Source organism: Lepidothrix coronata, unplaced genomic scaffold (genome assembly GCF_001604755.1).
Source record: "Lepidothrix coronata isolate B3197 unplaced genomic scaffold, Lepidothrix_coronata-1.0 Scaffold37, whole genome shotgun sequence".
In the NCBI taxonomy this organism is placed as follows: Eukaryota; Metazoa; Chordata; class Aves; order Passeriformes; family Pipridae; genus Lepidothrix; species Lepidothrix coronata.
Window position 1 is genome coordinate 5,548,300 of NW_016690217.1, and position 10,449 is coordinate 5,558,748.

General features: G+C 37.8%; 1 long non-coding RNA gene across 1 annotated transcript; it reads right to left on the minus strand.

The window, feature by feature from the left end:
* Window positions 1–1,408: 1,408 nt before the first annotated feature.
* LOC108496221 lies at window positions 1,409–10,246 on the minus strand. Its single transcript, XR_001874394.1, has 3 exons — window positions 5,791–10,246; window positions 3,785–3,880; window positions 1,409–2,820 (listed from the first exon to the last, which is right to left on the minus strand). It is a non-coding gene; the product is annotated as an uncharacterized LOC108496221 (long non-coding RNA).
* Between the last annotated feature and the right edge of the window lie 203 nt (window positions 10,247–10,449).

Here is a 10,449-nt window from a genome sequence, read left to right on the forward strand (position 1 = left end):
ACTGTGTCTCCAAACAGAAGAAGGAGCTATTGGGAGCCCTACTCTTGCATCTGGGGCTCTTTGGAGGGTTTGGTGCTCCTCATTCCTCCCCCCAGATCCTGGTAAACTCCTTGAAACAGAGCGCTCTGGGCTTGATGCTTATTGCTGACACCCTGTGGCCAAGGAAATTACTAAGGACGATCTCTAAAATTTATATGCTATTACACATCAGAATAACAGGAAATGAAGGAATAATTTTTAATATGAGGGGAAAAAATGGTTATTCCCCTGGAGAATTAAATCATGTTTAATTAAAAGAAAGGAAGGAAGACTTAGCCAAGGAAACCTTGAATACCAAACAACAAACACAAGTTGTTAAACATTGAAATGACTTAAACCAAGTATTAGTAAACATGCATTGTAATTATCTCACAATCTTTCGTTGATCTGAAAAGTGGACTTCTGTATACAAATCCCTTTTCAGGGATCAACTTCCTTTCAGGAGGATTAAGTCACTAGTGATTTTAATTCTTGGCTATCCACTATTTCTTCCTGCTGTTTCTAAATGCTGCTGCTCAACGCTTCCCAAGTCTTCGTTCGCGAAACCTAGCCATGATGATAATGTGGCCTAAAAGACAAGCAGAGCTGAAAGTAACTGAGTTTGGTTGTATCTTCTGCAGCTTAGGAATCCAAAGTGTTTTCAGGACCTCTGAGTGCTGGAAGTCTAATGCCACCTCTCGGTTTGTTGTAAGCTCTTCTCACTTGCAGCCACTCTGGCTCAGTCCCGCTGAAGTGTTGTGTCTGTGTTCACATTAGAGCCAGTATGACCAACAAGCATTACACTCATACATCCAAATGGGAATCCAGTGCATTGATTTCTCCTTGTTTTTGCCCCAGACACTGGTAGTTGGGGGGCAGGATTGATATGTTGAAGCTATTTCCCCCTGGTTACCACCTGGTCCCATAACTTGACTTTTAACTCAGGCCAAGGGTTGCACAGATGTGGGTAGGCTCAGCAGTCTCCTCTGGAATCTACCATTAATAAACTTCCTGTTAGTTAGTTTTTTAGGCATTAATGAGAAAGTTATTCCTCACTCAGAATAAAAATAAACCTTTCTTATTGTCATATTTCATTTCTTATCTATGTATAACTACACTTGTTAGACATACATTCAATAGAATCTACTTCAGCAGAGGAAGACCAAGCCCAACCATCTAATTTGTATTACACAGTAAGATGGGACGCATCTTTCCCTAACTCAGAAAAGATATGTTACTTAAAACTGATCCTTAAATGAAGTTTTTACATTCTTTTATTCCTCCTTCATTAGAAAAAAAAAATAAAAGGAAAACTTCTGCTCTCACTTTTCTTGAGTGGAAGATCAGAAGAGTTTAGACTAGCAAATAATCCATGATTTGCCCTACCTGATGCAAAGTTTGTGGCGGTTGGTAGTGGACTCTGCATCTTGTAGCCATAAACTGAAGACGCTGCTTCTTCCTGTCTATTTTCTTGTCTGCTTCATTTACTTAGTTTCTAAGCTCTTGGTCTGTCACATTTATTTGTAAGCAAGCCAAATACTAATGGTTGGCAAAGAAGCAAGCAGAGCACATAGCTGTAACACAGCAAGACAGACTGCTGACATGTATCTACTACAAGCAGAAGTAAATCATATCCTCAGAGAGAATTTAAAATTTACAACTGCAGATAAATGGTTCCTTCAACCTTTTGGTCTGCCAACCACTAAATTCCTGCTGTCAGCCTCAAGAAATTACTATTGAATTCTAGATAATTTATGCATTTCACAGATCCAGATTTGTAACAGGTTATTCAAAGCAAATAAATTCAGAATTAGTTTCTCTTAGACAATGAAGTAAATCGAAACCTGTAGAAAATGTACTCAAAAGACTGTTTTTATTCCTTGAACACATCACCTCATACCCCTATCCTCAAAGAAATCCCTTTTACTTCAAAAAAATATTTCATAAATTATCCCCCTTCCAAAACAACTGCAAGTTTAATTTAACAGTTCTTAAGTTCATTCTCCTATTTTTTCCTCCTGATTACTAGCTCAGTTCTCCAAAGACAAACAACTTTTCTTTAATCATAGCAGAAGAAAGTTGCCCCCTTGTGCATGTGCACTGCAATACAGCCCTTAATTACATAATCAGAAAGTATTCTTCCCAAAAGACCCTGCTTCATTCAGCACACCAGATGGAGTACAATCAGCGAATGAACCAGGGATACATGATGATAAAAGATCTATGTGTTTTATTTCAAGACTAAAAGGAAAAAGAAAAGGAAACAAAACTCAACAATGCTCTACAGAAACTGATTCCAGCCCAAATTCTGCCACTGAGTTTCCAGGTGATGTTAAACACATGTTTTAACTCAAAATTTGTCCAGTTTGTCCTTCACTATGTAGTTCTCATTTGCTGGTCAATCAAAAGAAGATTCTGGCTCTGATCTGTAAAAGTTCTTACAACATGAAAATGAAAAAAATAACACATGCTCAGAACATGTGAAATGCTTCAACACCCTAGAAAATAATTTCTAGCTATTCTAACTGAGGAAAACTTAATGAAATCAGTAACATTTTAGTCTCTCACAGTCTCAGTACCCTAACTACAAAATGGGAATAAGAACTTCTGGTGTTTTATTCATTTGAAGGCCTAAGACACAATTAGCATGGGTGTCTTGGAAAAAAGCCAAGAGAAAAGTAGTTGCTCTTTATGTAGAAAAACAGTGGAATTCGGAATATGGCCTAAGTCATGCCAGTGTGTGAAGAAAACAGTACAATTAAAGTCTTTATTTTCTTCACCCAGCAGTAAGCAAGGAAAGTCCTGTGGGGGGAAAAATGAGATACAGTCAGCAATATTGATAATATCATTTTGTTTATAGACAAGAACTAAAATAAGGTTGCTCAGAAAATCTGAATGATACTTTCCAACATTTAAGCACTTGATTTTGTATTGTAACTTCAGCTATTTTAAGTGCTTTCTATGCAATGTGATGTGACAGAACCTAACAAGTGTCAGAGAACTTCTGTTTGAAATACTCCCTATATAAATATTCATGATCAGTTCTCAACTAAGCGATCAACTACAATATTGAAAAAGTTTAGATTTAAGATTAAAAAAAAAAAGTGTGTAACCCAGACCATTGTTACTCTGTGTACATGAAAAACAGTAAAAAAAAAAAAAAAGAAAACCAGACTTCTGATCAGGAATAAGACCAAAAAAACCCCCTTAAGCTAACACTAAAGATTACTTGAAACAGACATTACAGAATTCATGTACAGATTTCCATCTGTCTTAAACACAGACTCATATCAAACAAGAATCTTCGAGCAAATTAAATTCATTTATTTTTGAAGATATCACAGAATTTGATTGTCTAGCGAAACCTGATCAAATTTTTACTTCAATATAAAGCAAAGAATAATGTTTAACACATCATGTAGCTGAATTTTTGATATTGCATCCTGCCATTAAATGCGTAATTGCAAATTTTAAGTTGAATGAGTGTTCCTCTTTTTGGCACACTGAAGCATATAACCTTCCGAGTATCTGTTGAGGTACAAGTGCAATCAAAGTGCTTCACAAGTTCTTCACATGAAAGTCATTTCCAAGTACTTCATATGACTAATTTAAATATATCTACTTCAGAGTAAGACAGAACATTATGGTCTGTCAAGTTTCACTTAGTTCTACTAAGCAACACATAATTTATTGACATAAACAAGGTATGGTGTCTGTCTGCATACTTTACACAGGGAATGGCTTTGCAGTAGCCTGGTATAGTTACCTGATTTTTCCAAACAAACTGGAATTTCATTACTGCTATTTGAAATGCTTCAAGATAAGCAGAGACATAAGACATCAAGTTAAATCCAGTTGACCTCTGTGGGAATCAAGTATATGATTAAGTGCTTTGATAACTTTGCTTGTTTAATTTAAGTAAGCGTCAATATTAATGCATAGTAAGAGCATTGCAAGGCAGAGCTGTGAGTAGAGCAGTTATTCTGGAGTTAAATATGCACACAGCTTGTTAATAAACTGTATCTTCTCTTAGTACACTGTATTGAGAACTAGAAGAATCTATTTCAAATAGAGCTCAAGAGGGAATTAAATACATTGTAATGAGACATAGCCATCATTGCTTTTTCACATCAATACTATTGTGCTGGTTTAAGAGTTAACCAGCAGGGGAAATGAACTCAACTCAAAGGAGAGATTATAAGTCAGAATAACAATTTATTAAAATAATACAGTAAGTACAATCATACAAACAAACAGTTGGTCTTAACCCACAAAACCCAAATGTATAACCCAGCACCCTGGGGCATGAACAAAGTGGTGTTCCTTGGGCCCCGCTTGAGTCCAAAGTAAAGGGAGAGGGGAAAAACCTGCTGGTGGGAGAGCTGTTGCAGTCTGGTCAAAAGTGGTGATTGCAGTCCAGTTGAGGGTGGTGGTCTAAGTCTGGTTGAGAGCGATGAGCTGCAGTCTTCCTCTGGATCCCACGAGTGGTTAAAAATGTTCCAAGACTCCAAGATTATATATCCTCCAGTTCAGGCAGGAATGCTCAGTACTTCCCTCAGGGCGGGGAGTTCCACAAAGGGTGTGAGGACAAGAGCATCCTCCTATCTCACAGGCCTCTTAACACCTAGTTTATAGCATGAGGAGTCAGGCTCTATGGGCAGGGGGTGCGAATAGTCTACTGACAACAGTTTCTGGGAAATGGCATGGAAGGCTATAGAATACACAGTTTTGGGTTACACCCATACCATGATGAACTGGTCTCAGCTGTCCTAACTAGGACAACTATATTTGAAATGAAAATATTATCTGCCACTTGTCTGAGCTGACATCTATATATAGAAGGCGCTTGGTTATAAAGATGCATTCACCTTAAAAAAAAAATCTGTCACAAATACAAGACATGACTTATACAACTGTCCTGTTTGCACATGCCTGAGTGACTATGTCTAGGTCAGCCTGCCACTTTAGTTCAAAGGGTTTATTTAGGCTACACAGTTTCATCTATATGCATACAACATTCCCATATGGCAGGATTTCAATATATCTTCACTCATACCTACACTAATAAACCACAGAGGGATCACTAAATCAAGATTTAAGACATGAAGAAGGCATGATTTAAAGCAAAAATTACAAGATTTGCTCTAAGTTTGGCAAGACTGTTCTGGGCCTCTTCTCACTACCAACTCATCAGCTTCTCTCTCATCTATGATATGCTTTTTTAAGCTCTGCCTGACCTTTACCTTCAATGTCCACACAAACCTCACTGAGCCAGTATGGTGCACCAACCTATGATTGACAAGGTGGAGGTAGCTGAGGTAGAGCTTTTACCAAGTAGAACTTCAAAAGATACCTAGTAAAGCACAGAAGAGTCTGCAACAACTTAGTCAGGGAAGAAAAAAAAAGAGTAAGCTGCTGAGTAGTTTTGAGTTGGCAGTTTCTGAGTCTACACCCACCATAGTTAAAAAATTACAGGTATACAGGCTGATCCCTGGAACTTCTTTAGTCATAAATTTCTGGGTGCAGGTTACACTCCTGAGCCAGTTTTTAAGCTGGTGGTGTGTTCAACGCAGTGAACTCCATTTTCTGGGCTTTGGTTGCAATCCTGAAGCAGGTAACACTAATCTCCAAGGGATGAGCCGCACAGCAGTTCAGTACTGCAGAGTTGACGTAGATGCAATGAAGATCTCAAGCAGTTATCTCACGCAATAAGCTGGCACCTATTCCAAACATGGGGCATCAACTACAACACTGTCAGCAGGACTGCCTTACCCCTGTTGCTCCAGTGGCTAACATTACTCCAGTTCCAATCATCAAAGCTACTGGAAACAGTGGATCCTTAACTTCTGCCACATAACCATGAACTGGGTCTTCAGGCATCCCCTACACACCAGATTTGCCTTCTGCACTGGCAGGATGATCATGATCTGCTGCATACTTTATAATTCACAAGAGAAACAGTAAATCATCCAAGCTGGTATCTTGCAGGTTCCCTTTGTTTCTGGACAATGATCCTCCTTAGAAGAGCATCTCATAGGAAGGATATGTCTCATTGTCAGCACTTATTAAACAATGGAAAAGAGCAGATTTGTTGAAACAGGGAGGAAGGTAGACATCACCTCTGAATGATACCTATGCAAGGTTCATCTTTCCATTCATTTCATGGCTCCTCAAAGGCCTCTTAACATTTCACATCACTCCATCCCATTTCATTATCTTTCAAGTTATGTGGACCCAGCCTTTCTTTCTCAAGAAGCTAACAGAAGAACACGTAACATAAAAGACGGTATTTACATGTCACAGAGAGGAAATGACGACCTTTCCAAGACAGAAAACTCATATGTTGTAACATGCAACTACTTTGTTGCTTCATCAAGTGCCCAAAGTGTACATAAATTCACAATAAAAAGTGAAGAAATATGTTGACAGCACTTCATCCATGTTCCATTGACAGTTGTTCAGTGAAGGACAGTGCCTTCTTGCGTTAATAGGATCAGCTCACAGAGCTTGCCTGCTTTGTCAATCAGTCCTTCTTCACAGCACCTTCACTGCATGGCTGGAGGGGCCCAATTGGGAAGTCACTTGAGAAAAAACCCACTAAGAATCCTAAATCAAACATGTTTCTTGAGTGCCTGACTGGTAAGGAAGAGGAAGCCTGGCTGATTAGAGTTCAGTTTGGCAGCTGCTGCTGAAGAGAAGTCCATGCTGACTGACAACAGTTAAAGAAATAAGGGGGTTGGACTACCAGCCAGCTTAGCCAAGGAGTCAGTAGAAGAGTGTTAGGTAGTATATTCTGGAAAGAACATTTTACTATTTGGCAGCAATCTCAACAAGGTGGGCACTTGGCTTTGGTGGGTAAAATAAGTAGATGGATGCTCTGTCAGTGATGGCAGGATACCTTCTGTCACACAACTGTGCCAGATGTAACAGTGACATTATTCAGAAATACCCTTAGGATAAAAGCTTGTGACCTCTTTTGGTTTTGCTGTTGTTGGTAACAAAATACCACTTCTCCGATTTAGGCAATACAGGCTGAACGTTAACTCTCCTATATTTCTGCATTAGGAGAGAGAAACTATCATCTTCTTCCCACAACCACCAACACTCCTGTGAAAGTCTTGCAGGAATCAGTATTTTATTTCATAAACTTCAAGACAGTACAAGTAATTAGAAAATATTACTTTGCCATGCTAGTAAAGTTCTTATAGCACACATACTTCATCTCTATGACCTCTTACTGAGATTAAATAACAACTTAGGTACTAGATTTCTGATTGCTAGCTAGGGAGTAAAGAGACATATGTACACCTCAGAGGCCTTGCTTCAGAATTTTTTAAGGGCATGTTATGTTTCAATGCATTGTCACAGAGTACCTCACAAGTCTGCCATAAATACTTCTAGGATTGATGTCAAGAAGATATGACTTTGAAGTGTGCAAAGGACATTGTTGGCACATGCAACAGTGGTCATTATAGTACATTAACAACCCAAAATGGTCTTGTTGGTCAAGGGCTAAGCTTGTACAAAACATGTGCTCTCTTCCTTCCACTGTCAGTTGCAACTTTGCTCTGAAGCATAAAGGAATTCATATTGCTTCCTCTACATACAAGGCTGTAGACCACTGTCAGTCTGAGACTTTAAATATTCTCTGAACAAAATATTCAAATTGAATTCTGAAACTATTAAACTATTATTACCTTGCCATTTAACTAGAAACAATTTTAAGAAGCTGTAGATTTAACTTTGCTAAATAAAAGATATCCACAGTTGCCTTCTCGTGTTTTCCTTACTGGAGAATGGCACATATGCTACCCAAAACTGAACTTGGGTTTGCTGTGAGAAATAAAACAAAAGAAAATCCTAAATGTTTCATCGGGATTTTGCTCTGAAATGTCATATTCAAGGCAAGTCTCACACTTTGGTGTAAGGGGTGTTGAGTATAGGTACTTTACTACAGTGACTATTAACACTTTGCACTCAAAAGCACAGCTGAAGTGACAGAACAGTGACAGCTGCAACATTACCCAGCTAAAAACCCAAAACTCAAATCCAAAAGTTTTCAACCTGCTTTTTTTAATGATAATTTTGTCCTTTTATGATTTTAGAAAGAAGACAAAACTGAATCTAACAGGGGAGTTTTTATTTTAATTTAAAATTTTAAACATTACAATTTTGTTTCTTATTTATATCTAGGCCTGTAAATGGGCAGAACAATATCTACGGTGTTAAAAACTGAGGAGAATATTTCCATTTCATAGGTACTAAGAACAGATATATCTGCACCAAAGACAACAGAATTTATATTCAAATAGCAGAATAAACAACAATATATTTTATAATTAACAAGATTTTCATATATCCTACTTCAGCTTTCTTTTTCTTGAAATTTACATCAACACGAGTGAATTTAAGCATTTTTCTTCCAGAATGGTAGAGTTGCCAATGTAATCAATTAAAATCCTAATCACTCTCTTCTATTTATATCCAAAAGACTTGAATACTTTCGTTAAATCAATATTGCACACTGGCACTCAGATATTTCATATTCTGTAAGTGGAAAACAGGTAACACTGGAGCCAGAGGCACCACAGCTGCTCAGGCAAATAAGCCCTGATCTTACAAGACCTCTGGGAAAATGAATGCTGTCGTGTCCTACCTTAGACTGAACAAGTTCTAGACTGTCCATTCTGCTCACAGATATAAAGCAGATGTGTAGTTATTCATATTTAATTTAGAACCCTATTTTCTGCATTTACTGTCTAGTACTGAATGGTTCTGAAGCTGCTACAAAATCTAACGCTCTAAATCAATAAGTTATAAATTGAAAATATGGTAACTTATCTTTTAAATGGGTAGAGGAGAAAGGGAAATGATTTATACATCTCAAGGCTGAAGCTATGATAGCTGCAACAACATGTGTACATGTTTTCATCACCATATAATCACAGAAACACAGAATCACAGGTGTCAGTTGACTGAAAGCTGGCAATGTCCCAGTTTTCAAGAAGGGCAAGAGGGATGACCCTGATAACTACAGGCCTATCAGTCTCACTTCAGTGCCTGGCAAAATTAAGGAGAAGATTATTCTGTGAACTATTGAAAAACACCTGAAGGACAACACAGTCATCCATCACAGCTGGCACAGGTTCATGAGGTGAAAGTCCTGCTGGACAAACTTGATTTCCTTTCATGACAAGGTTCCCCATCTCAGTGATTTAATCATCTGTTATAGTAAAGCTTTTGATACTGTCTCTCACAATATCCTTCTGGACAAAATGTCCAGCACACGCCAGGATAAACACATCATGTGGTGGGTAAGGAACTGGCTCACAGGTCGGGCACAAAGGGTTACAAGTGAATGGGGTCACATCATAATCACAGTCATAGTGACTGATCACTAGTGGGGTTCTGCAGGGCTCCTTTTTAAGCCTAGTGCTCTTTGACATCTTCATAAACTACTTGGACCCAGTACTGGAAAGAATACTAATTAAGCTTGTCAATTATAGTAACTTGCGAGGAAAGAAATTGAGCATGCTTTGCTTAGACAAGACAAAGATGAAATATAATAATCTTGAAAGAAGTGGTAGATCTGCAACAGAACAAGGCACTTTCTATCATTCACTGTAGCTTAAGTGTAATAGGCTTAAAATGACTAAAAACAAGATGTAGATTTCATACCAGGAAAAAAATTAAAAATCAATCTGCTAGAAAGGATAGTTAAACTTTGATTTCACAACCTACCAGAACTTTCAGAAACACCACAATAATGTTGATATATATTTTTCTACTTTGATTCAGTAGAAATCTCCATAAAACTATGTTTTCTGTGTTTAAAAAGATGAGGGGCCTTTGGACTCTATCAGAGTTAACTGTATTTGATCTGAATAGAAATCCACATAGTCACAAATCTCTTTTTGGACAGTGGCTAAGGTGGGTTCAAGGAGTAAGATCAGTACAAATATATTGCACTGTCCCTGTGGAATCACCCAAGTTATAAAACATTTGTGGCATACAGACCTTTGAATAAAGTGATCTCTTGTAGAAGTCTGTGCAAGTTTAAACCCCCTAAAACTAGGATTTTCATAAAGATTCCTCATAAATACCATTTATCTTACTTATAAGCTTTCTTTCCAGATTTTTTTTAAGAAAAAGTTGTGGAAGGAGTAAAGAGTTGTTTGTTAGAATGAGTAATTCTCTGTACAGTAATTCTCTGTATCCAGTCAGATAGCTGTCAGATATCCAGTCAGATATCCAGTCAGATATCCAGTCAGATAGCTGTCAGAACTGACACTGACTTTTCTTTAAAACATGAATAATAAAAAGCTTGGGTGAAAATGTTGCACTATTTCATCCTCCGTCTTTACGGGTCAAGTTTTCTGAAGCTGTTATGAATGAATCTTTGTTTCTACTAAACAGAGTGAAGCTTAGGGA